Source organism: Myotis daubentonii, chromosome 1 (genome assembly GCF_963259705.1).
Source record: "Myotis daubentonii chromosome 1, mMyoDau2.1, whole genome shotgun sequence".
NCBI classification, from domain to species: domain Eukaryota; kingdom Metazoa; phylum Chordata; class Mammalia; order Chiroptera; family Vespertilionidae; genus Myotis; species Myotis daubentonii.
Window position 1 is genome coordinate 96,341,999 of NC_081840.1, and position 25,062 is coordinate 96,367,060.

At 37.3% G+C, this 25,062-nt stretch overlaps 1 protein-coding gene across 9 annotated transcripts in view; it reads left to right on the forward strand.

Annotated features, from left to right (window-relative positions):
* MPP7 (MAGUK p55 scaffold protein 7) overlaps positions 1-25,062 on the forward strand; it is a 356,856-nt gene that overhangs the window by 160,510 nt on the left and 171,284 nt on the right. The gene's annotated exons all lie outside the window — the stretch shown is intronic.

Here is a 25,062-nt window from a genome sequence, read left to right on the forward strand (position 1 = left end):
AGACATTTGGGTTGTGTCTACATATTGGCTATGAATGTTACTAAGAATATTTATGTACAAGATTTTGTGTGGTCATGTTTTCAGTTCTCCTGGGTATACACGAGAGGAATTGCTGAGTCAAATGGTAACTCTATATTTAACATTTTTAAGAACTGCCGGACTGTTTCCAAAGTGGCTGCACCATTTTATATTCCCATTAGCAGTATATGAAGGTTCTGATTTCTGTATATTCTCACCAACACTATTTTTATCTGACTTTTTTTTATTGTAACCATCTTAGTGGGTATGATATACCTTACTGTGGTTATTAATTAGCATTTCCTTGATGACTAATGGTGTTAAATATCTTTTCGTGTATTTATTGGCTATTTGGTAAAATGTATGCTTGGATTTTTTGCCCATTCCCTCACACCGTCCATTGGATTGTTTTAAATTAATAAACTTTTTTAGATTTATAGAAAAACTAATCAGGTGGTACAGATAGCTTTTATATACCTGCTCCCCAGGCCCCCACCACAATTTCCCATATTTTTAACATTTCACATTAGCATGGTACATTTATTCAAATTAATGAACCAATATTGATACATTAATATTAACCAAAGTCCATAGTTTTCATAAGAGTTTACCCTTTGTGTTGTACAATTCTATGAGTTTTTGACAAATACATAATGTCTTATATTCACCATTACAGTGTCATAAAGAATAGTTTCACCACCCTACAAATCCCCTGTACTTCACCTATACCTCTATTTTGGCAACCACTGATCCTTTTACTCTCTCTATAGTTTTGCTTTTTCCAGAATGCCATGTTGTTGGAATCATACAGTAGGTAGCCTTTTCACACTGGTTTCTTTCACTTAGTAATATGCATTTAAGTGTCCATCAAGTCTTCTGGCTTACTATCTCATTTCTGTGTACCACTGGATAGTATTTCTTCATATGTACTAGTATATACCACAGTTTGGTTCTCCATTTACCTATGGAGATGAATCTTCATTACTTCTTGTTTTTGGCAATTACAAATAAAGCTTGTATAAACATTGTGTGTAGGCTTTTGTGTGGATGTAAGTTTTCAACTCCTTTGTAATTGGAAAAAAACCTAGCAGCACAATTCCTGGATCATATGATGAGAGTATGGTTAGCTTCCTGAGAAACTGCCAAACTGTCTTTCAAAGTGACTGTCTCATTTTCCACTGCCACCTATAGTGAGTGAGAATTTCTGTTGCTGTACATTTTTCTCAGCATTTGGTACAGTCATTGTAATAGGTGTGGATTTTAGCCATTCTAATAGGTGTGTAATGCTATCTCATTACTGTTTTAATTTTCAACTTTTTTTGACATGTGATGTTAAGCATCTTTTCATGTGTTTATTTGTCACCTGTATTTATATTTTTGTTAACATAAGAAGCATTCAAACCTTTGAATAATTTTTGTGAGTTTATTTGAGCCAAACTGTCAACAATTGCTGGGATGTAAAATCCCAGTGGATTGAAATAATGCTCTAGAGAATGGTAATTTTGCACTTTATTTTACACATTATGATCAAAAGAGAAGATGTAAGTGGGGTAAATGAAATTCATTGGCCATAGAGTAGAGAGGTGGGAGAAAGCAAAGCAGGGGAACCTCTGGGATTGGATAAAATGTAAAATGATAGACACATATATCTTTTACATGGGTGGGTATAGGATAGTTAATAGTCAACAATTAACAGGATAACAATAATAATGAGGATTTGTAGTCTCTGCTTTGGTGCATTGGTTGTGTCCTGAGGGGTCCAGAAAAAGGGAAGTTACCTTGACATTCCAAAGTATGTCATTGTAGATTAAAAAGACAATAGAGAGGCTTAGTTAAGGTAAAGATTGACCTTTGTCAGGGAAGAGTCTAGCCTAGGGCATGACTACTGGTCATAAATTGCTTTTAGTTAAAAAGTTTTTATTTCAGACATCCTTTGTGGTTTCTGAGTTTGCAAGTCTGCCACACAGGCCTTCCCTGAGCCTGCCAGGTTAACTTGTGGTCTCTTTTCAGTCCACATTTTGTTGAAGTGCCTATTTAGATTATTTTGCCTATATTTTAAATTTAGGTTTTTTTTCTTATTGTTGAGTTTTAACAATTCTTTGTCTTTTTTGTATGTGTTTTGTAAATATTTTCTTCCAGTCTGTGGCTTACTGGCATCTTTCAGAGAGTAAAAGTTTTTAATGTCAATAAAGTCCAATTTATCAATTTTTATTTTATAGATTGTGCTTCTAAAAACTCACTGCCTTACACAAGGTCACCTATATTTTTTCATTCTGTAATCTTCTACAAGTTTTATAGTTTTGTATTTATGTTTAGTTCTGTGCAAGGTCTAACATCTGTAGAGTCAAAATTTTGCATATGAATATACAAATGTCCCATAGTGATGACTCCTTATTTATTTTTGATAGTAGTAGTTGTGTTTTTTTCTCATTTTTCTCCCCTTGGTTAGCTTGGCTGTAGGTTTACCAGTTTTATTAATCTTTTCAAGAACCAGCTTTTGGTTTTGCTGATTTTCTCTATTTTATTGTTTCAGTTTTATTGATTTCTGCTCAAATTTTATTTTCTTGTTCTTGTTCTTCTTTCTCTAAGTTTCCTAAGGTAGAGGCTTAGATTATTGATACTAGTTCTCTTTTTCTTACATATGCCTTTAATGCTACAAATTCCCATTATCACTACTTTGCAGCATCCCATAAATTTTGATAATTTGTATTTTCATTTAGTTCAAAATATTTTACAGTTTTATCTTGAGATTTCTTTGACTCAGGTGTTATTTAGAATTGTTTAATTTTTAAATATATGGAGATTTCCCTGCTGTCTTTGTTACTGGTTTCTAAGTTTAACTCCATGTGGTTTGAGAAAATATGCTGCATGATTTCCATTAGATTTATTAAGGAATGTTTTATGGTGCAGGATGTGGTCTATCTTGTGAGCTTTAGAAGAATGGGTATTCCACTATTGTTAGATGAAATATTAGATCCAGTTGGTTGACAGTGCTGTTTAGTTCACTATATCTTTATTGCTTTTCTGCCTGCTGAGTCTGTCAGTTATTGATAGAGTATAATAGTGGATTTGTCTACATTTCCTTGCAATTTAATTAGTTTTGCCTCATGTATCTTGATGCTCTCCTATTAGGCATATATAAATTAAGGATTGTTATGTCTTCTTGGAAAATTGACTTCTTTATCATTATGTAATGCTCTCCTTTATTCCTGAAGTTTTTCTTTTTCTGCTTTGTCTGACATTGATATAGATACTCTAGCTTTCTTTTGGTTACTATTAGCATGGTTCATATTTGTTAGGTCTAATCAAATAATTGAATTGATACCCTCCCTGAGAACTGACCTTTAAGCCACTTCACAATGGACATTCCCCTTTTACTAAGACCACATTACACTTGCTAAGACCAAGTGTATCTCTCCGCTCGGAACCTGCCCAGGTTTTGGACCTGCACAGAGAATTCTCTGCCCAGAAAAGCCTGCCTAGAGTCCTTTAAAACCTCTGAGTCCTCATCCCTGGGTGCTGGCGCCATTTTGGGGATCATCCCATTTGCGTTTCCAGATGACCTAATAAATTCATAATTCTTTACCCCTTTTGGTCTCGTGCCTTCCTCCTTAGGAGACCCTAACAATATTTTTCTCCATTTCTTTACTTTTAATCTACCTGTGTCTTTACATTGAAAGTGGATTTCTAGTAGACAGCATCTATTTAAGTCTTTCTTTTTATCTATTCTCACAGTCTCTGTCTTTTAATTGATGTATTTAGAACATCCACATTGAAATTGATTGTTTATGTAGTTGGGTTAATATTTATCATTTTTGCAGTTGAGTTGTATTCATTGCAATTGTTATTTTTTTAAAATCACCTTCTCTTTCTCTTCCATCTCTGCTTTTAGTTGAATATTTTATGATTCCATTTATTCTGTGTTAGCATATTGAAACATACCTTTTTAAAAAGTTTTTTTTTTCTAGTGCTTTCTACAGTTTGCTACATACATTTACAGTGAATATAGGTGTACTTTGAAATAACGCTATAACATTTTGCAGGTGGTGTAGATACCTTATTATATGTTCAGTTCCCTTTCCCATCCTTTATAACATTGTCATTCATTTTATTTATTCAGGTGCTATCATCACCCAACACATTTCAGCTATTATTACTTTGAAGTTACCAGATCAACTAAAAATAAGAAAATAAAAGATTTTGTTTTATCTTTATTTACCTTTGTTTATTCCCTCTCTAATGCTCTTTTTAAAAAATATATTCTGAGTGTTTGACCTATATAATTTTCCTTCTCTCATAAAAGTTTCTTTTAACACCTGTTGCAGGTCTATTGGCAGCAAATTCATTGAATTTATGCTTGGTTTGTTTTTATTTCTCCTTCACTTTTGAAATACAATTTCACTAGATACAGAATTCTAGGGTGGTGTTTTTTTTCTTTTTATTTAAACACTTTATTTCCCTCCACTCTCTTCTTGCTTGCATAGTTTCTGATAATATGTCTAATGTAATTTTTATCCTTGTCCTCCATAGGTAAGATAGTTCTTTTCCCTCTGGTTCTTTCAAGATTTTCTATTTATCTTTGGTTTTTGTAGTTTGAATATGATATGCCAAGGTATAGATTTTTGTTTTTTGCACATTTATTCTGCTTGGTGTGTTCTTTCTTTCTATCTTTATTTAAATTTTTATTTATTGATTGATTTTAGAGAACAAGAGGAAGGGAGAGGGAAAGAGATATAGATAGATAGATAGATAGATAGATAGATAGATAGATAGATGATAGATAGATAGATCAGTTTGTTGTTCTTGTGATATCTTGAGAAAATAATTTTCTGAGACTTGCACAGGATGATGAGATATAGTAGAAAGCTTTATTTCTGTGGAATTAAATCTCCGAGTTTTCAAGGTTCCATTTTCCTCTGTCCCAGCATGGAAGAAGTGTAGCTGTGACTTCAGAAGGGCTAGAATTCAAGCTGTTACCCAGAGTCTCCATGCCATGTCTGGAGCAGTATTCAGTCTGCAGTAGGCTAGCGTAGTTTGTGTTCCCCATTGTAGTCCATCAGTCCATTATGTTTGGGGTACACATGGCCGTGGATCATGTGGCTCTTGAGGGAACTCCGGCAAATACAAGAAAGTTGTATAAGTTCAACGAAGAAAAATTTTGAGTTCATATATATATATATATATATATATATATATGGTTAAGCTGAATAAGATTGAAATTTAATTAAGTTAATTTAAATGTCAAAAATAAGCTAATGCAGAATAAGAGTTTCGTTCTTTATCACTCCATTAAAAAGAAAAAGTTTTTTGTTGTTGTTTTCATCCTGCTCTAGATAAACTATTATAGAAATAAAAAAGTATGTCTTGATCAGGTCCTTGATTACTTAAGAAAACAATCTTCTGAATCCTAAGAACTAAAGTTTTGCTAACCTGCATTTATATTTAATACCTTTTATTGTCACTTTAACTAAATGAATAATTTAATATTGTTTCATAATGATATATGTTCTTTTTGGTCAAGTGTGTTTAATGAACTTCCCAGGGTTCAAATTTTTAACAGGGGGTCTTTTTTTAAAAATAAAAAAACACACCTAAAAATGGCTTTGGGCCCTGGAACTCCTCAAAGGATTTGTTTTATATCCTTTCAAGAAAGAGATTTTTATACTAATTAGGTCTACTTGATGTGCTTGAATTGCATGGGAAGCTTTGTCAACTAAGGAAATAGTTGTGTTGTATTTGTGTGTATATTCTTATTATTAAATGGATATATTTGGGTATATTTGGAGATTATATAAAAATCTCCAAGAATCTACAAAGTCCTGATACAGTACTCATTTGTAATTCTTTTTTTTTTTCTATTTTTTTTTAATCTTTATTGTTCAGATTATTACATTTGTTCCTCTTTTCCCCCCCCCATAACTCCCCTCCTCTCAGTTCCCGCCCCACCTTCCGCCCTCACTCCCCACCCACTGTCCTCATCCATAGGTGCACGATTTTTGTCCAGTCTCTTCCCGAATCTACCACACCCCTTTCCCCCCCAAGAATACTTAGTCCATTCCCTTTCTGTGTCCCTGATTCTATTATAATCACCAGTTCATTCTGTTCATCAGATTATTTATTCACTTGATTCTTAGATTCACTTGTTGATAGATGCATATTTGTTGTTCATAATTTGTATCTTTACCTTTTTCTTCCTCTTCCTCTTCTTAAAGGATACCTTTCAGCATTTCATATAATCCTGGTTTGGTGGTGATGAACTCCTTTAGCTTTTCCTTATCTGTGAAGCTCTTTATCTGACCTTCAATTCTGAATGATAGCTTTGCTGGATAAAGTAATCGTGGTTGTAGGTTCTTGGTATTCATCACTTTGAATATTTCTTGCCATTCCCTTCTGGCCTGCAAAGTTTCTGTTGAGAAATCAGCTGACAGTCGTATGGGTATTCCCTTGTAGGTAACTGGGTTTCTTTCTCTTGCTGCTTTTAAGATTCTCTCTTTGTCTTTTGCTCTTGGCATTTTAATTATGATGTGTCTTGGTGTGGTCCTCTTTGGATTCCTTTTGTTTGGGGTTCTCCGCGCTTCTTGGACCTGTAAGTCCATTTCTTTCACCAGGTGGGGGAAGTTTTCTGTCATTATTTCTTCAAATAGGTTTTCAATATCTTGGTCTCTCTCATCTTCTGGCACCCCTATAATTCTGATGTTGGTACGCTTGAAGCTGTCCCAGAGGCTCCTTACACTATTCTCGCATTTTTGGATTCTTTTTTCATTTTGCTTTTCCGGTTGGGTGTTTTTTGCTTCCTCACATTTCAAATCATTGACTTGATTCTTGCGCTCCTCTGGTCTGCTGTTGGGAGTCTGTATAATATTCGTTATTTCAGTCCGTGTATGCTTAATTTCTAGTTGGTTCCCCAATATAACATCGAGGGTCTCATTAGATTTCTTGAGGATCTCACAACATTTATCGGCGGTCTCACCAGTCTTTTCGAGGGCCTTACTAAGTTTATCGGCAGCTTCTAGACAGTTCTTAAGAGACCTTAAAAGTGTGGTTCTGAACTCAATATCCTCCATTGACAGTTTTGTCCTGTTTCTTTGTCTCCGCATTTTTTATGCTTTCTTGGTACACCCCCTAGTGGTCTTTGTGTGCAGTCTTGTTGCCTTTAAGCCTTGATTGATGTCGGCAATACCGGGGGTGAGTTGACCTCCAGGCTAACTGGCTATGAGAGTCCGCTGGGTCTGCAGTGGGAGGGCTTCTGTGCTGGATCTCTAAGGTGGTGCTAATCTAGCCTTTGCCTGAGGCTATCCGGCAAATGGTTCTGCGCAGGGCTTGGGCGGGGCGGGTCCTAGGGGATCTACAGGGCGGGCCGGAGCGAGCAGTATGGCTGCTCTCAGTTCCTTCCCCAGGGGCTCTGCCTCTCAGAGTCCCAGCAATGGCTGCAAACCTCGGAGAGAAAGCTGCCTTCGAGTTCCGATGGAAGCCAGACAGTCCCGCTTCTCCCGTTTGAGTCTTGCTCCCCAGAGACTCGCCCGGATCTGGAGCTCAGAGTCTGAAACTCCCTCCCGATTGAAAACAACAACCGTGCCCTCCGCCACCAGCCCGCTCCGTGCGCGCACTCTGCACCTGAGTATTTCACTTCAGCACTGCGCCTCCTCTGAGTCTGGGTATGATATTCTCTTTCCTCCTAGTTGTAGAATTTCCACTCAGCCAGCCTTCCTGTGGTTTTGGATGATGTCCGTTCTGTCCTTTAGTTATATCTCTGAAGTGGTTGTTTGAGGCAGCGATCTCCTGCGTTAACCTACGCCGCCATCTTGGTTTCTCCTGTAATTCTTGTTATATTAAGATATTATATTACAGGAAAGCAAAGTTCTTTGTTAATTGCATTATAGTCAGATCTATAACCATGTCATTTTAAGTTTTGTCATTTACAGTAATTGTTTTACTCTGATGCTTTTGCAAGTATGTTTCATCTTTAGAAAGACCATGAAAAGGACTTTGAATTATTCTAATAAAGAGTTTTCTGAGGATAAACTTTAAGTCATACCTTTAAATTGGATAAAGATTTATAAAGCTCTAAGGAATAATTGGATTCATGAACTACTGGCAAAGATAAACAAGAATTCATTATATGGGTATGGCATTGAATGAACTGAGGATGATTATAACTTTTATAATTTTTTTTGTTGGACATATTGTTAATTTTTAATCTTTTTGTTTTCCAGACATAAACTTGTTTTCTCTTAAACCACCTATGACTTAAGAGCAGTTTGGTAAATTTTACCTTTGTAAAAAGTACTGAAACACTTATATTTTTTTCCCTACATGATCCCTCCAGAAGTTTGGAGATTCTGAATGAATATTATTATTTTCATGGCAAAATGGTTATCTGCATAAATTTGATAGGAATCTGTTCTCTTTATAATAGGACACAACTGGAAACTTCTTTTTTAAAAATATATTTTTATTTATTTCAGAGTGGAAGGGAAAGGGAGAGAGAGATAGAAATGTCAATGATGAGAGAGTATCATTGATTGACTGCCTCCTGCATGACCCACACTGGGGATCGAGCCCACAACCTGGGCATGTACCCTGACTGGGAATCAAACTAACCTCCTGGTTCATAGGTCGACGCTCAACCACTGAGCCACGCTGGCCAGGCTACAGTTGGAAACTCTTAATGAGGCATTGACTGAATATCTTATTTGAAAGAAAGGTACATAGACTCTGGATGTCACCAGAAAGCTTTAAGATTTAAGAGGATTTAAGATTGAATTTGGAGGCCAACAAAAGCCCTGTGGAAAAATGGCCTGTGATTTTAATTACACGGTTCACAGCAGTCTTTCCAGGTAAGAAACAAAGGTTGTTTTCCTGGGAGATGGCAAAGGAAAGACCTCAAGACATTTTGCGGAACCTCAAGAACCTGAGGAATTCACCCAAATCAGTAGGCATTACAGGAAAATGCTTATGGCAACTATGTGGCTTGGCTTCCTAGCCCTGAGAGACTAATAAAGTTCAGTCTGGATATTCCTTATGAAATCCCAGCAAGGAGATTTTAAAGAGCTTATATGATCAATTACTATTCTTGTCATATTTATGCAGATAGCAAACCAAATTTATTAAAACTAGACTTATACAATAAATTGATCTTAACTTGGCTATCTTTGATAAAATGAGGGTGACTTTAGGGAAAAAAATTGTTTTAATGGAAACCATAATGTCCAATTGTGGACATTAGATTCTAGATCAATTAACTGTCTAAAATCTTAGTTTCACCTGACTAGACTGAATCCAGTATTTTTTAAATGAAAGTGGCTGCAGCCCTCTGGTCTAGTGTTTTATTTTTATTCCATCTTTTGCCTTGGAATTATTGAGAACTAAAACTGGTTTTTGTTTTGTTTTTTGAGCCTTGCACTTGTTGACCCCAGCTAGACAACATAATGTAAACTTTGGAGAAATCATCCCAACAGCTCATGCTTGGTAGTTTTGGTGACTGATACTGTATAAGCCACACAGAGAGCTTGCTTAAGCTGGTGTCAGTGTTACCAAACAGGGACTTGTGCCTGAGTTGGTTTGCCTTAGGCCAGTTGGTAGTGTGTGGGTTCTTCTTGACTTTGTGCAGGAAAGATTTCACACGTCCTGGTGACTATGAAGGTATGTTTATTAAAGGAGAGGACAGTGAAATAAGTAAGGGCTTAGCATAGAAGCAGCAACAGGAGAGTCTAGGATGGGCTGCTTTGGCTCTTTAAAAATGTTATGGGAAAGAAATGAATTGAGGCAGGGCTGCTTTAGCTCACTGGGAAGTTAGAGAAAATGGGCCCTTGAAAACAGGTTAAGGGGGTTAGCCTGGGATGAGCTGCTGCTGCCCATTGCTCCCCTGGTTGAAAGCTTCTTGGGAACCATTAGATTTAGGAGATGCATACCTGTAGGGGGGAATAAGAGGGGAAGAAAAAGGCATGGGCATGCTCCCTGGAGGGTTAGTGCATGTTGGGTCCTTTGCCTTGAGAGTTGTTAGCTTTCTCTTGCAGGTGGGAATTTTAGGGGAGATCTCAGGGGAGGGTTTCAGCAAAATAGTCATTAATTTTCCAGGTGTTCCTTTCAGGGTCGTGGTCTCTACTGATTGGTTGGCACCAGGGCAGGGAGTCATTAATCATTGCAGTGAGTTCTGGTGTTGCCCACCTGGTTTTGCTGCTTTTCTGGGACTGGAGCTGGGATAAAACCAAAGCCTAGCTATTATCTCTAGGGGGGTAACCTTCTGTATCTGGCTGTAAATTGCTTGGCCAGTTTGTTCAGCTATCTGTCTTAGTTTCCCCATTCTACTTGCCAAGGAATTTTCCTGGCTTCTTACTATCCTGCCTCATCAGGATATTCATCAGGGATGTTTGGACAATGGGCCAGAGGAATCTTCGGGAATGTCACTGCTTGCCTTTATTCCAACAGAAATGAAATTCTGAGCCTTTCATTCTAGAGGTCTTCTCATCTGGCAGTCTTTTTTTTTTTTTTTTTTTTTTTTTAAGATTTTAGAGAGAGGAAGGGAGGGAAAGAGAGAAACATCGATCAGTTGCCTCTCACATACACCCTGACTGGGGATCGAACCCACAACCTGGGTATGTTCCCTGACCGGGAATCAAACTCACCACCTCTTGGTGTATGTGACAAGTGCTCCAACCAATTGAGCCACACTGGCCAGGGTATTGACTTGCAGTCTTAAAAGACTCAAGAGACTAACTTGTGGTTTGTTCTGATTATTACTTAGAGTCCAGGTATCCTGATGTTACTTCTTCCACCATTCCTGTGGGTCCTACTTGTAAATTGAACACTTAGAATGCCCCTTCTAAGGCTCAGGGACTATCCAGGAAGAGGTGGGCATGTGAGATTGTAAGAGTCAGATAGTGGCACAATAGGCAGACTAATCTGACTCCATCTATGAATTTATCATCTGTCTTGATTGATCTGAACCCAGTTGCTCTATAATCCTCAAAAGTGAGGAATGACCAAAGAAGGGGGCGGGGTTGTAACCATGCAGAAACTCCATTTGTTTAACAAGACCCTTTCTCTTTCCTGTCTGTCTACTCCCTTCCTTAATCTTTATGCCCTTAGGACATCAAATTTTAATTATCATCAAAGTGTCCTAAGAACAAAGTTTCAAGTCTGTTGACTACAAAAACAGAGTTTTGGTTAAGCTAAAGATAGCATTTTGACTTCAGTTGTGTTTCAATCCCAGGCCCATGGAAGTGGAATTACCCTACATACCACACCCTCTTGAAACCAGATAGAACAATGCCATGGCTGACATCAGGGCATACTTGATATAATGATCCCTACCCTAGCCCCAAACAATCAATAGAGCTCAGGACCTCAACTCCTTTAGCCACCATGATTAATGTAACCCATCCCCTGGAAGCCATCGGGGAGCCAGGTCTTTCAGCACTAGCTTACCTGTGACTCCAGGCTTGGCACCATTTCCTCAACTAATAAACCCTACTTTCTTCGCTGCAAACTCCTGTTCATGTTTGATTGGGCTTTGATCCCCTCAGGCGAACAGACCTCTTTATTCCAGTACCAGAATGTGCCCTGGGTGGCTAGGGAGCTCCTCTAAGACTGGGCACCCAGGAGTTTTCATCCCTCAGACTAATTCACATTTGGCTACCATCAGTTGGTCAAAAAATCACCATTTAGGTGTTCCTCCATGTTTCTGGCTCTAGCAGCTTCTGCTCCTTCTAAGCTAATCTCAGCTATGGTTCTCTGTATTCTCCAGTCCCCTGATTTGGGGTGGCAATTGGCCCTGTGACTGCCTTTCTCTTTACATGTTGGAACTGAAACCAGAAGTCTTTCATACACTTTTTAATTTGGTTGTTTGTCATGTTATTGCAGATATGTGAGAGTTCTTTTTGTATTTTGGATATCAGTTCTTTATTAGATATATGACTTCCAAATATTTTCTACTATTGTATAGGTTACCTTTTCACTTTTTTTGGTAGTAGGACTTTATTTCTGAACTTGAAAACTTTGCAAATTAAATTAAACTGTATTTTCTTAAATGTTTTGGTCTATTTTACTCAAAGAAAACATTGAGGCGACATCAGAGGCTTCCATATTCCTCAACAGGAGACATAATGGTATGTTATGATTAATGTTCTTTCTTTTCTTCCACAAATAGACAAGTTCTTTGTTTACCAATCCACAATAGTACATATAACCAAGTTCAGGTAGCACTTAGAAGTGCCATGGCAATCTCTTAGTTGCCTACCCTAGTTCCTTAATAAATATGAACATTTTTGAAGTAAGACAAATTCCTAGTGTGATTTATCCATAATTTAAAAGAAATTCCTACTACTTAATATCAAGGAGTAATTATATTTGTAATGGAAAATATTCAGGTTATCTTCTTAAAGATGTCCTGAAATTTTGTTTTTAGTGCAACACATGCAGTCCTGAGCAGATTAGTTGACTAGTGGAAGCAACTTGGTGGGGGTTTATTTTAAATCTTCATATGAATATGGATTTTTAAAGTTTTCAATACTTGTGAATTTAGGTAGAATTTTAAAAGTGAAAATCTTCTTGGTCTTGAGTCTAAATAAGTCTTGAGCAGATGCTTGGAAAGCAACCTGTGAACAAGACTATACTTTTAAAAGTTTACATCTCCAAGTTGGAAACTTCAGAAAATGAAAAAGCAGTTTTAAGGTAATGCTTAAGCTGAATTTTTCATAATTCAATTTTCTTAATAATTACCACCATGAGATTTGCTTGGAAAGTAGTTACTCCCAGGATAATTGATGCAGTCAGGTTATATAAAAGAGAGAGAGACTTTTATCAAGCAGTGGTTTTTATAGACTTTTCTGTACAGGCACTTTATGTTTCTCTCTTCGTTTAATCTAGAAGCGATGAAAAGCATCATACTGGGCAGGAGGGGGAGTGATATTTACATAGTTGTAAATCAGATCATGGCTGAGAGACTATTTTATAAGATATTTGCTGGTACAGAGCTCTTTAGAAAGAAGTTGTGCTGTTTCGGGAGGGGAGAGGTGGTGTTAAGTTCAGAGACTGACCCCCCTGGGGAGGTTATGTTACTTGCCTCTGCAATACCATTTGTGTTGGGCGGGAGGAAAGGAAAGACAGCCAGACATTGTGAATGATCCATGGCCACCTGGTCTGACAGAAGAAAATTGGGTACAGCAGCTGGTAATGCTCCTTGGCCAATCAAAGGAAATTGTTCAGCCAGCTCTGTTGGAGGAGCCAGACAAAGTTATTTCTTACGTTATAGTGTGCATTTTTTCAGGCTCAGAAACATGTAAAGTCTGCTGAAGATACGAATTCCTGAGACCCTGAGTAAATTGTTACTTTTGTAATTCATACTCTCAAAGCAGTGGCCATATGTAGCTCTTTGTCAAGATTTGCTTGGGACTGGGGATAAGTGAATAGGAGCCATATTTGTGAGCATTTGATGGGTCTGTGCCCTACCACTGTGATCTGTGTTTAATGTAATGGAACGTTGTCTTTTGAAAATTATTGTGAGATTTAGATAATTATTCAAATATCCTTAGCTTCAGACCAGTCATCTTAGATGTGCATTTATTCCTAATTTGACAATCTACCTACTCTACAGATACAAATGTGGGAGTTTCCAACCTAGAAACACCTGACTAAAGAACAGTTCATTTGTTAGAATGAGTGGAGTCAGGAAGTGTGTGACACTCAGTTTCCTTGTGAGTGTGATTCCTGTTATTCTCCAAGTCCAGGGAATAGGAATTTCAGTAGGGGAATATCCAGCTTTTCTAGATATTATACTTAACAGTAGGGTTACTGGGCCATAGCTGTGTGCATCTCCCACATTAGTAGGTTTGCCAAAACGTTTTACAAGTGACCGTACACATCCAGCTGGGGCGTGATTGGCTTAGTGATGTCTGTATTTGCAGTCCTGGTACCCTGGATCATCCCTCTGTTTCATTCCAACCCCTGGGCCGAGCTGTTTTTGGAGCGCTCATTTTATCCCCAGGGCAGGTGGTGGTTCATGTCCTGTTGCCAGGAAGGTGTTGGGCCACGAGCATGGTCCTGACATTCTGAATTGATTCTCAATTTACCACAGATAATTGTGGGGCCATTGAGAGCAAATACACCTTTACTATTTGTCTTCATCCCAAGTAAAATGATTTTAAAAACATCTCATACTTGTTTCATTTTGCTTTATTACAGTTACTTTTTAACTATATAATTGAATTGTAATAATTTCAGCATATGCTAGTTAAGCACTAATATTTAATGCATACAATACAGAAAATTACAGTATGTGTTTGGTGGAAGTCAGCATAAACATGACTGATTCTTAGGAAACTGTATGAGGAAGAACCCAGTTGGAAAAAGAGTGACTTGTTCCTCAGGGACGTGGTGGCATATACTGTGGCAGTGTCTTGTAGAGGCAGTCCACACTTCTCTGGCTGTGTAAAACAATGCACAGGAACACAATCTTTGTTTAAAGAAAACTCAGGATTGAGGTGGAATTTCACATAACAGATTTAAACATGCTTTTGTGGGTTGGCTTGAAGACCTAGCCACCATTTTTAACGGTATTTCTGGAGTATGTGTCCCAAAATCTTGAAAAAGTTAGAATTATAAGTAAAATCTGTTTGATTGGGGGATGGTAACTAGATAATATTCCCTGAAGTTTAGTTCGGTACTTAGGCAATTGGCTAATAATTGTTAAATGAATGAAAGAGTGAGTCCGATATGTGTGGCTGAGGAGATAAAAGGGAATTGCTAGAAGGAGGAATCTTGTAACCTCCAGGGTGACTTTCATTATTCATTCAGATCCGGTGGAACCTTTTGCTGCCTCTTTTCTTTTTTCTTTCCTCTTCTCTCACTGACGTGATCATTTCATTCTCATTGTGTTTGTCTGTTCACCTCTCTGTAGTACCTTAATGATGGACAGTTGGGTGTATTCGGGAGTTTTCTGTGTGTCCAGATCCACACGCTCTACATTTTGTGAACAGGTATCTATAGTACTAACTCTGAGCTGAGACTGTGGAGCTGCTTTGCTTGGACCCAGATTCTGGCTGTGCAGAGAATATTGCATTAACAGTAAGAATAATATTATTTTACTGCACAGTACCTCATTTTCCTTATATACTAGTATAAAAATGTAGACAATAGTAATACCTATCTTATATGCTCTATAAGAGGAGTAAAAGAATTAATATATGAAAATCCTTTAAGTAGTCATTGCTTTACGTAGTAAGTCATCCTCATTATTATTATTATCATCATCCTCGATCTCTTGTTGTTATCTGTGTTGGAAGCTATATCCCAGGGTTCGCACCATTTTTTAAAATATCCCTTTGGTTACATTGCTGTTTTTTTCAGAATGATATTTCTGTTCTTGCCGTTTTATCTCTTTGTTCTCCCTCATTAAAATGCAATAAAAATTAATACAGTCTATGATTTGAAAATCTTTGAAAAAGTTCTTGAGTTGGCTAAATATATTTTCTAACCTTTCCTTTACTTTACAAATGTTATAGAATGCCCTTTTTAATTTGGGCATTAAAAAGGCAGAACAATATACGGAACACCCATATACTCACCACACAGTTTGAGAAAGAATATACTACAGATTCAGTTGAAGCTTGAATGTCCCTTCTTACTTCCATTCCTTTCCCTCACCTGTCAGAGATCACCTCCATCTTGCCAATATTCCTTACAAGATGAGATTATTTTGCATGTGCCTAAATTTTTCATAATTAGACTTATACTCTACACATTTATCTTTATGCCACTTATTTTTTTGTTCTACATTTTATGTATTTTGAGATATTTATGGTGATATGAATAGCTGTCATTCATTGATTTTCATTGTAATATGGTATTATATGACTAGCTCAGCAATTATTTACTCTCCTGTTGATGAACATTTATATTGAAAGGTGTCTTTCGGGTACAAGATTCCTTCATCTGGAAACCGCCTTCATTTCCATGCCACTCTTGGAAACAGTGCAGTAAATAGCAGTTGTGTGGATTCCCTTGGTACATGTACGACTGTTCCTCTAGGTATTACACCAAGAAGTGGGATTACTGAGCCACAGTGATGTGCATATCACACTTGTTTAGGTAATTGTCAAATTGCTCTTCCAAGATCCTACCATATTTCATTCCCACCAGCACAGTCAGAGTTTCAGTTGCTTCATGTCCATGTCAACACTTGGAATTTTTAGAGTTTAATTTTGCCAACAGTATTGAAATGCTAGCTCATTGTTTTACTTTATATTTATTGGAATATTAGAAGTTGAGTATATATTAATGGGCTGTTCCAGTTTCCTTTTTATGCCTTTTTATGTTTTTTGCCTGTTTTTTCTCTTTGTGGTTGCCTTTTTCTATTTGATTTATAGGAATTACTGTATATATTCTCATTCTGGGTCTTTCTTATATACATTGTAAATAAACCCCGATATGTGCTCAGTCTCCTCCTTCTGATAATTTATTGTGCTAAAGCACACATGCATATAGAATCTCTGCCTTTTAAAAAAATTTTATCTTTATAGTTGAAAGTATTACAGATGTCCGCTTTGTTTTTGTGTGTGTTTCCCCTCTCCCCTATTAACCCCTCCTCCCTGCACCTGCCAAGCCTTTGCTACATGGGCTTTGCATATATGCATGTAAGTCCTTTGGTTAATCTTTTTGGAGGGTTGCTCCAACCCCACCTTCCCTCTGAGATTCATCAGTCTGTTCCATGCTTCTGTGTCTCTGGATCTATTTTGTTCACCAGTTTATTTTGTGCATTAGATTCCACATATGAGTGAGAACATGAGATACTTATCTTTCTCTGACAGGCTTATTTCACTTGACATAATAACCTCCAGGTCCATCCATGCTGTTGCAAATGGTAAGAGTTCCTTCTTTCTTACTGCTGCGTAGTATTCCATTGTATAAATGTACCATAGCTTTTTTATACACTCATTTGCTGATGGGCACTTGGGCTGTTTCCAAATCTTATCTATTGTAATTTGCCCTGCTATGAATATAAAGGTGCGTATATCATTTCTGATTGGTGTTTTCGGTTTCTTAGGATATATTTTTAGAAGTGGGATCACTAGGTCAAATAGGAGTTCCATTTTTAATTTTTTGAAGAAACTCCATACTATTTTCCACAGTGGCTGCACTAGTCTGCATTCCCACCAGCAGTGTACTAGAGTTCCCTTTTTCTCCACATTCTCACTATCACTTGTTGTTTGTTGATGATAGCCATTCTGCCGGGTATGAGGTGATACCTCATTGTCATTTTAATCTGTATCTCTAATGTTTAGTGTCTTTGAGCATTTTTCATATATCTCTTGGCCTTCTATATGTCCACTTTGGAGAAGTGTCTATTTAGGTCCGTTGTCCATTTTTTAATTGGATTGTTTGTTTTCCTTTTGTTAACTTGTATGAGTTCCTTATATATTTTGATGTTAACCCTTTATCAGAGGTATCATTGGCTAGTATGTTCTCCCACAGAGTGGCTCTCTTTTTACTTCATTGATTTCTTTTGCTGTGCAGAAGCTTTTTATTTTAATGTAGTCTTATTTGTTTATTTTCTCATTAGTTTCCTTTGCCCTAGGACCATGGTCAGCAAACTGCAGCTCGCGAGCCACATGCAGCTCTTTGGCCCCATGAGCGTGGCTCTTCCACAAAATACCACGAAATACCACATGCGGGCACGCACGTACAGTGCAATTGAAACTTCATGGCCCATGCGCAGAAGTTGGTATTTTGTGGAAGAGCCACACTCAAGGGGCCAAAGAGCCGCATGTGGCTCACGAGCCACAGTTTGCTGAGCCACAGTTTGCCGACCACTATGGCCTAGGAGATGTATTGGTAAACATATTTCTACGAGATATGTCTGAATTTTTTTTGCGTATGGTTTCTTCTAAGATTTTTATGGTTTCACAACTTACATTTAGGTCTTTTATGCATTTTGAGTTTATTCCTGTATATGATGTAAGTCCGTGGTCTAGTTTTATTTTTTTTTATGTATCTGTCCAATTTTCTCAACACCATTTATTGAAGAGACTATCTTGACTCCATTGCATGCCCTTACCTCCTTTGTCAAATATTAATTGAGCACAATGGTTTGGGTCAATTTCAGGAGTCTCTCTCTTGTTCCATTGATCTATATGTCTGTTCTTTTGTCAGTACCAGGCAGTTTTTATTACAATGTATTTGTAGTATAATTTGATATTCGGTTTTGTTCTTTTACTTTGTTCTCCTTTCTCTTGGTTCCATGTAGATTATTGGAATCTTTTTTCTAGATCTGTGAAATATGTCATTGGTATTTTAATAGGGATTTTAATAAGCTCGATCTATAGATTGCTTTGGGTAGTATGGACATTTTAATGATGCTAATTCTTCTAATCAATGAACATAGTATGTACTTCCACTTCTTTGTATCTTCCTCTATTTTTCCAATGTCCTGTGGTTTTTACCTCCTTGGTTAAATTTATTCCTAAGTATCTTAATTATTTTGTTGCAATAGTAAATGGGATTCTTTTTTTTTAGTTTCTCTTTCTGAGAGTTCATTATTGGTGTGTAAAAGTGCTACGGATTTTTGTGTGTTAATTTGTATCCTGCTATATTGCTAAATTCATTTTTTAAATCTAGCAGTTTTTTGGTGGAGTCTTTAGGGTTTTACATGTACAATAACATGTTCTCTGCGAATAATGACACTTTAACTTCCTCCTTTCCAATTTGGATGCGTTTTATTTTTTCTTGTCTGATCGCTAAGGTTAGTAATTCCAGTACTATATTGAATAATAGTGGTGAAAGTGGACATCCCTGTCTTGTTCCTGTTCTTAGGGGTAATGGTTTTAGTTTTTGCTCATTGAGTATGATGTTGGCTGTTGGTTTGTCACACATGGCTTTTATTATGTTCAGGTATGATCCTTCTATTCCCACTTTGCTGAGAATTTTTATCAAGAAAGAGTATTGGATGTTGTCAAATGCTTTTTTCTGCTTCTGTTGATATGATCATGTGGTTTTTAGCTTTTAATTTGTTTATGTGATATGTCACATTTATTGATTTGCGAATATTGTACCAGCCTTGCATCACAGAATAAATCCCACTTGGTCATGGTGTCTGATCTTTTTAAGGTATCGCTGGATCCGATTTGCTAATATTTTGTTGAGGATTTTACCATCTATGGTCATCTGGGATATTGGCCTATAATTCTCTTTCCTTGTAGTGTCTTTATGTGGTTTTGGAATTAGTCTAATACTAGCCTTATAAAAAGAGCTTGGAAGTGTTCCTTTATCTTGGATGTTCTGGAATAGCTTGAGGAGGATAGGTGTTAGTTCTTCTTTGAATGTTTGCTAAAACTCTCCTGTGAAACATCCTGACCTGGGTTTCGTTTCCTGGGAGTTTTGTTGTTGTTTTTTAACTGCTTCAATTTCATCAATAGTTATGAGCCTAATCAGATTTTCTGATTCTTCCTGATTGAGTGTTGGAAGATTGTATGTTTCTAGGGATATGTCCATTTCTTCCAGTTTGTCCAGCTTGTTGGAATATATTTGTTCATAGTACTTTTTATGATCCTTTGTATTTCTTTTGAGTCAGTTGTTACTTCACTTCTTGTGCTTCTGATTTTGTTTAATTGGGTCCTTTATCTTTGTTTCTTGATGAGTCTACATGGAAGTTCATCATTCTTATTTATCTTTTCAAAGAACCAGCTCTTTATTTTGTTGAGGTTTTGTATTACTTTAGTCTCCATGTCATTTATTTCTGCTCTGATCTTTATTATTTCCTTCCTTTTACTTACTCTGGGCTTTTCTTATTGTTTTCTTTCTAGTTCATTTGGTTGTAGGGTTTGATAGTTTATTAGTCCTTCTTCTTGTTCCTTGAGGTAGACCTATAGTGCTATGAATTTCTCTCTCAGGACTGCTTTCATTGTGTCCCATAGATTTTGGGTTGTGTTCATTTTAATTTGTTTCCAGTAAGTTTTTGATTTCTTTCTTGATCTCTTTGGTAACCCATTCATCTATGAATATAAAAAACCTAAGCAACTGGCCAACCATCCAACCGTCCAGTAGGTATGATGCACACTGACCACCAGGGGGCAGGCGCTCAACACAGGAGCTGAAATCACAGGCATGGAAACATGGAACAGACTGATGAACTTCAGAGTGAAAGAGGGAAGGGGGAGCAGGAAGAGATTAACCAAAGATCTTACATGAATACTAGAGGCCCTCTGCATGGATTTGTTCACTGGTGGGGTCCCTCAGCCTGGCCTGCAGGAATCATAACGAAACTAGCTCTCTGACCTACCCTGAGGGGTCCTGGATTGCAAGAGGTGCACAGGCCAAGCCAAGGGACCCCACCAGTGCACGAACACATGCACCAGGCCTCTAGTTTTTTTTTAATAACATGCTGTTGAGCCTCCCATGTGTTTGAATGTTTCTGAGTGTTTGTACTGTGGATGATTTCTAATTCCATGCCATTGTGATATGAGAAGATGGTTGATATGATATCAGTTTTCTTGAGCTCGTAGAGATTTAGTTTGTGTCCTAACATGTGGTCTATCTTTGAAAATGTTCCACGTGCACTTGAGAAGAATGTATATTCTGTAGCTTTATGGTGAAATTTTCTGTAAATATTCATTAATTCCATCTGATCTAGTGTGTTGTTTAAGATCACTGTTTTCTTTTTTTGTCTAGAACAGTGATGGCGAACCTATGTCTTTGTGATGGCCGAGTGGGAATGCTGTCCCCGTCCTCTCTGACTCCCCTTCCCATACTGTTGCCAGCTGCTCTCTTAGATCTCCTGAGCTGGTTGCTCTAGGAAAGTCTCTTGCTTGAGTTATTTGGGTTCCCCTGTTATAGTTGGTTCTTGAATGTTATTATCCCATTCATGGATGGAATCTCCTCTTAGATGGGATGACTATGTGGCTCATCCCTGACCATGTCAAGTGAGCTGCTGTGGAGGTGCTGACAGAACAGGACAAAATACAAAAAGAAAAACCACGAAACAGAAGAAACAAAAGAAGAACATAGACAAGTCCTCTGTAGCACCAGCAAAAGCAACCACCAGAGAAAAGAGAATTAGGAAAGTGAAATGAGAGCAAGAATGATAGAAGAAAAGAAAGGAAGAAAAAAACACGAGGAGAAAAATAACAAAACAACCAACCAAACAAAAGACCCCATGCAAACAAAAAATAAAATAAAAAAGAACAAAAACAAAAACAAAAAAACCCCAAACCCCCCAGACAAACAAACAAAAATCTGGGGTAGAGAAGAAAAAAGAATATGTAGATCCAGAACTGAAATAAAGAAAATATGAATAAAGAATTAGGGGAAGTAAAATGGTTTAAAATAAAGGAAGAAGGAAAGAAAAGTTAAAAAAAAAAAGTTTTGTAAAGGAAAATACAGGAGAAAGTAGATAGACCCAAGATAAGATAAAGGAAATAATATAATATAAGAGGGGAAGAGGGAAAGAGAGGAAGAAAAAAAAATATATTGTGTAGGAAAAGGGAAGAGGAAAATTAAATATATGAATGAAATAATAGAAACTGGAATAATAATAAAGCAGATAGATAAAGAATATAAATAAAAAAGGAAAAAAGGAAAGGAAAGAGAGAAAATTATAAAAGGAAAAGAAAAAAACAAAAAGAAAAGAAAAAGAGGAAGATAAAAAAGGTGAATTGGCATTCCTTTCAGCTGAGTGTAATGCCCCATGGGAGCTCACTTTGAGTCCTACTCTCCTGATGACTGGCTGACTGTTCTATCTGCCAATTCTGGGCTTCCCGTGAGGTACTGAGGTGCTAACCACCATCAGAAACTGTCTTCCTTTGGCTTTCAGCAACCTGCCTGAAGCTCCAAGAGATCCACAGTTTGTGTCTGTCTCTACAGGACTTGACTGCAAGCAGGAGGGGCCAGTCCTCTAAAGCAGGTTTGTTAGCAGTATAGAATCTCTGTCTTAAATGCAGAAGATGCAAGCATTTTTACAGACCCTCGATCTAATGCACAGTCCTTAGCTCAGTGGGTCTTAAGGAGAGCGTGTTTTAGAGTTGAGATGTGTGTAGTCCTTAGCTGCGTGTGTGGTCTGGTGTTTTTATATGCTGGCTCTAGAAGGGTTCTCTGGGACTGTGTGTACTGATTCAATGTTCCCATTTGGTTGTAATATCTATATAACGTATTTTTAGAACCTAGTGTAATTATGGGTATAGTTGTTCATTGAGTACAGTTCTTTTTGGGTAGGATCTGTGTATAACAGCCCTGTTATTCCACATTGCCTAGAAGTATACTAGTAGTAGGTATTCAAGGGAGATTGCTATTAAAGGAGACAGAAACACCTTCTTTTCCTGGCTGTGTTTGCCCAGTTTGTTTTCCATTCATTTCACAAATATTTGAGTGCCTGCTGTGGGCATAGTAATTGGTGCTTACATCCCATTGGATTTGCCTATTGAAATATTAAGGTTATTTATAAATTATTTTAAAATCAGTTTTAGTTAACTCAAGTTATTACATAAGTTGCATCATCTTTATTACATATAGATGACAATAAAGATTTTTTTATTCACCTGTTTTAAAATCAGAGTTATTGCTAATATTTTATATTGTCAATAAAGATAGTGGCATTAAGGGTTGTTTTGTGGTGGTCGTGATTTTGAAATGTACTCTCAAAGGGAAAAACTGAATTAAATTGGTTTTATAATTTTTTCCATTTTCATGTGAAATATTTAGAAAATCTAACATTTTCAAATTAAGTACTTTTAAAAATATGTATATTTTATTGATTTCAGAGAGGAAGAGAGAGGGAGAGAGAGATAGAAACATCAATGATGAGAGAGAATCATTGATTGGCTTCCTCCTGCATGCCCCACACTGGGGATTGAGCATGCAACCTGGGATTATGCCCTGACCAGAGTCTAACCATGACTTCCTGGTTTGTAGGTCTCTACACTCAACCACTGAGCCAAGCCAACCAGGCCAACTTAACTTTTTTTAAAAGTTCTAAAATGTTATTTAAAATACTTCACTGTAATTCTGTGAACCAAGACATTAATGCAAGTTTACTATAAAAAATCTAAAATTGTATAAATGTAAAATTGATTAATTTCAAATGATTCACTCTGAAAAAAGTAGATATTGTTTTATTCTGCCTGCCACCTATCTTGTTTAGGTAATGCTGTAAAGGCACATGTAAGGTTATATTATGTTATGGTTTTTACCTTAAGGTAGTTATGGTGATCAAAAAAATGTGAATGGGCCCAGGATGGTGTGGTTCAGTGGCTAAAGTGTTGGCCCATGCACCGAAGGGTTGAAGGTTTTTCTTTCCAGTCAAAGGCATGTACCTGGGTTGCAGGTTTGACCCTAGCTCGTCAGGGCTCCTGCAGAAGGCAACCAATTGATGTATTTCTTACATTGATGTTTCTCTCTCTTTCTCTCACTTTCTCTTTCTCTCTCTCCCTCTCCCTTGCTCCCTTCCACTCTCTTTAAAAAGCAATGGGGCCCTGGCCTGGTGGCTCAGTTGGTTGGGGTATCATCCTTATACCAAAGGGTTGTGGGTTTGATTCCCTGTCAGGGCACATACCTAGACTGTGGGTTCAATCTCCAGTCAGGGCACATATGGGAGGTAACCTTACAATCAATGTTATTATTTCTCTCTTTCTCTCAAATCAATAAACATATTCTTAAAAAGCAATGGGGAAAAATAACCTAAGATAAGGATTAGCAAAACAAGAAGATGTGAATGGAAGTGATGTGTGTGTCACTGCAAGGCAGCCAGTTGGCCTCATCTCTTTACCACTCCATCCCCACCCAGTGGTGATAGTGATGTTCCAGATGGTGGAAGCTCTCTCCACCTGGGTCTGGCATGTGAAGATGTGTAGCAGAGTTCCCAGAGGATATGTAGTGGCTATAGAAAATAACCTTCATTGTTATAAGCCATTAAGATTTGGAGGTCTTTTATTACCAAACAATTGTTTTTTAAGTTTAATCTATATAATTCTAATAAGCACCTCCACTATGTTACATTTCAATTCTACTTTTCAAATAGTGCTCAGTGATACAGAAGTTAAAATAAATGCAATTATTAGCATTCTATGAAGTTAGTTGTTATTATTTTTTTTTTTTTACTTTATTTTTGTTTAGACTATTACAGATGTCCCCATGCCCACCTCCACCCAGCCCCCATCCTCCCTTCCTTCTGGCCATTACCATACTATTGTCTGTGACGATTTGTCTTGCATATGTGTTCTTTGGCTAATCCCTTCACCTTCTTTTATGCAGTCTCCCCATATCTCTCCCTTCTAACAGCTGTCAGTCTGTTCTATGTATTCATGCCTCTTTCTATTTTGTTCGTCAGTTTTTTTTATTCATTATATTCCACATATAAGTGAGATCATATGGTATTTGACTTTCACTGACTGGCTTATTTCACTTAGCATAATAATCTCCAGGTCCTTCCATGCTGTCACAAAATGTAAGAGTTCCTTCTTCCTTTTTTTAAAAAATATATTTTTATTGATTTTAGAGTGAGAGGTGGGATGTGGGGGAGGGGGAGATAGAAACATGGATTGGCTGCCTCCTGCATGCCCCCTACTGGGGATTGGGACTGCAACCTGGACATGTGGCCTGACTGGAAATTGAACCTATTACCACCTAGTGCATGGGACGATGCTCAACCAACTGAGCCACACCAGCCAAGGCAGAGTTCCTTCTTTTTTATGGCTGTGTAGTATTCCATTACGTAAATGTACCACAGCTTTATTATCCACTCATCTATTGATGGGCACTTGGACTCTTTCCAGATCTTAGCTATTGTAAATAATGCTGCTTTGAACATAGGGGTGCATATATTCTTTCTGATTGGTATTTGAGGATTCCAAGGATATATTCCCAGAAGTGGAATCACTGGGTCAAAAGGGGTTCCATTTTTAATTTGTTGAGGAAACTCCATACCGGTTTTCACAGTGGCTGCACCAGTCTGCATTCCCACAAACAGTGCACTAGGGTTCCCTTTTCCCCACATCCTCGCCAATACTTGTCATTTGTCGATTTCTTGATGATAGCCATTCTGGCAGGTATGTGGTGATATCT